This window comes from Mustela nigripes, chromosome 17 (genome assembly GCF_022355385.1).
Source record: "Mustela nigripes isolate SB6536 chromosome 17, MUSNIG.SB6536, whole genome shotgun sequence".
Classification (NCBI taxonomy): domain Eukaryota; kingdom Metazoa; phylum Chordata; class Mammalia; order Carnivora; family Mustelidae; genus Mustela; species Mustela nigripes.
This window is the reverse complement of record NC_081573.1, coordinates 33,106,181-33,109,057: the sequence shown is the minus strand read 5'-3', so window position 1 is coordinate 33,109,057 and position 2,877 is coordinate 33,106,181. Positions and strand designations below refer to the sequence as shown.

The 2,877-nt window shown below is 64.2% G+C and overlaps 1 protein-coding gene across 3 annotated transcripts in view; it reads right to left on the bottom strand.

The window, feature by feature from the left end:
• The window catches only part of CPNE2 (copine 2), a 44,486-nt gene extending 42,265 nt beyond the window's left edge, over nt 1–2,221 (bottom strand). For all 3 annotated transcript variants that reach the window (XM_059383873.1, XM_059383875.1, XM_059383876.1), the window contains exon 1: nt 2,123–2,221. The gene's annotated coding sequence lies outside the window, so the exon portion shown is untranslated. The remainder of the gene's footprint in view (nt 1–2,122) is intronic.
• Nucleotides 2,222–2,877: the final 656 nt, after the last annotated feature.

Genomic DNA, 2,877 nt, shown 5'->3' with positions numbered 1-2,877 from the left:
GGGGGGGGGGGGGGGGGGGGGGGGGGGGGGGGGGGGGGCGGTGCAGCTGGGACCCTGGCCCTGGGCTGGGGGCTTCTCAGTAGGGGACCTTGCCTGGGGACAATGCTCCCTGCTCTGAGAATGTTCTTTGTTTTCTGTCACTCCTTAAAATGGGAACATAATCAGATCTACCATCCCTCACAGTGTCCTCCTCTGTTGGGCAGAACCTGCCCACTCGGGACTCTGCACTTTGAACAGTCCAGAAGCCTGACATTTGGCTCTTACTCTTCTCTCCAAGAAGGATGCAGGAGAAGGGAGAAGAGTCTGGCCTGAGAAAACCCCAGAAGGAATCCTAAATGCCCTCATCAGGCTTACGGATATTCCCAGGAATAACAACACTGACAGTTAACAGTGACCGAGTGCTTGTCACCAGACGAGTCACAACGATGGCACATGACCCCTTTGTCGTCTAATCCTCACAACTCCCTTTAAATAAATACACAATTACCCTAAAAGATGACAAAGGTATACAGAGTATCATTCTTACTACTTTACAGGTAGAGACACTGAGGCTCTATCCCTGGCCCTCTTCTCCCTGAGTTTTTAATTTTTCACGGCCCCGGGGCGGGGTGGGGGGTACCTTGAAACACTGCACATGCCATTCATGAAGCACACTGCACTTTGCAGAACCCCTGTTCTCTGGTTGCAGCCTCCCAGGAACCCTATAAACTGGAATGTGTCATAGTGTGCTTCATTTTACAGATGGAAAAAACCCCTGAGCCCAGCGAGTGAGAAGGCACACACACACAGGAAGTGGCAGAGGGCAAGGAGAATCCCTTTGTCAATATTCTTAGTCCCTGGTTCTTTCCTTGGCCAGACCTGCCCCTCCCACAGAGGCCTGGGGCAGTACCAGAACACACTGGGCCCTATGCCAGAGGGACTGCAATAAAACCACTCCTTATGTTTGCACCCTGCCTTCCTGGCACACAGGTCCTTGACCATTAGCCCATTTTACAGATAAGCGGGGGAGACTGGGAGTGGGAGGAGTGGTCCCCCAGCTCACCATTCAGGCCCCAGCAAGACTGGCCACAGCAGCTGCTGAAGGTTACAAAGGGGTTCCTCCCCCCAGTTACTGAAGCTGTGGGGGGCCCAAGGAACAGAAAAAGCACTCCACCCATGGGTGACAGCCCACACCCCTAAGGCAAGCAAAAACTAAGGGCAGACAAAACAAAAGGCCGCTTGTAATTCTCCCAGATCCCTTGCTGGTGTCACTCTCCCCAAATACATAACAGGGCTGGGAGAATCACTGGCATCAGCATGAGCCTGGCTACCAGAGCCCTGGATTCCAGTTCCCCTTCCTGATCTTGGGCAAATCACAGCCCCCTTAAAGGAGGCCCTGCCGGGGAGTTTGTCCAAGGAAGGGGGGGGGCGGAGGGCGGGGCTGGGGAATGGGATGAGAAGAGGGGAGTAAGACACCTCTATTCTCAGAAAAGCAGGGCTGCGGAGAAAGGAAAGGAAGCAGGAGACTCGCTCTTTCTCTCTCCCCATGTCCCCCCACCCCACCCCCTTAACCACACAGGTGCCAGACAGATTTTGCGGAAAAAAAAAAAAACTAGTTTGCAAACACACTTCGACTTCTGGGAAGCTGCCCAGCTCCACTCCCTCCCTTCGTTCCCTCTTCTGGGCTGGGAGCTGGCTCTCCGGCAGGGCTCTGGGGCGGGGGTACTGGAGGTTGAGAGCAGGGTGCGGGGGCCAAGGGCCAGCCCGACCCCAAGTCTTCGGCAGCTACTACAGTGGCGGGGACTCTACCTTCCGGACGCCCCCAGACTCCTCGGGGAAGGTAGGCGAGTCCCTAAACAGCTGGGCTCGAACCCCGAGGGGCGCCACCCTCCTCCCGCACCCTCCCGGCTTTGCCCCGGGGCGCAGCCGGAGCGCCCCCGCGTGGCCGGGTCGCAGCTGAGTCACCCAAGCGCCCGAGCGTGGGTGCCCCCCGCTGACGGGGGCTCGGGGCGCCACGGCCCCCGAGGCGGAACCCAGCTTCCTTCCAGCCAGCCACTGGCGCCAGAAGCCGAGCCCGAAGGCCGAACTTAGCTCTGGCGCCAGGGCGCCCCGCCCGCCCCTGGCCCGCCCGGGCCCCACTCACCGCGGGTCCCGCGAGCTCCGCCGCCCTCACGGCGCGGCCGCGGCTGCCGCTGCCCGCGTTCCGGGCCGCCGGAACATCCCGGGGCGCTCCCCTGCTCGGCAGGGCCCGCGGGCGCGGGACGGGCTCAGGGCGCTGCCCGCGCGGCCCCGGCCAGCTCGCGTGCGCTCCCAGCCGCTCGGGGTCCGGCGCTCCTCCCGGGCGGGCGGGCGGCGGCGGCGGCTCGGGCTCCTCCCTCCGGCCGAGAGGGGCGGGGGTGGGGAGGGAGGGGGGAGGCGAGGCGGGCTCTTCCTGGAGGGGCAAGCACTCCCCACGGGCGGAGCGGGAGCGCTGTCCCGCCCGCCGCCCGCCGCTCAGAGCCCGTGGCTGGCGCGCCCTAGCGCTCCGGGCTCTCGGCGCCGCGGGGGCCTAACGGCCGGGGCCGGAACCCGAGGGTCCGAACGCTCGAGGCCGGAATCCGAGGGTCCGAACGCTCGAGGCTGGGACTCCGCGGATCGGAGCGCGGCTGGTTCGCACCCTCCCTGGCTGGCCTCGCCGCGAGCCGCGGGCACCTCCGAGTTCCGAGCACCGTGCGCTCAGGGCCGCGGGCGCGGGAACCGAGGGGTGGGCTCAGCTCGGGCCTGCGGGGCCCCAGCGCGCCGCCTGTGGCCTCGACCCCCAGGGCCCCGAGCTGCGCCCTCGGGGGGTACGCGGCAGGGCTGGGTTCTGGGCTGCGTTGAGCCGCGCTAGGACCGCAGAGTCTCCCCCTCCTCCCGTAG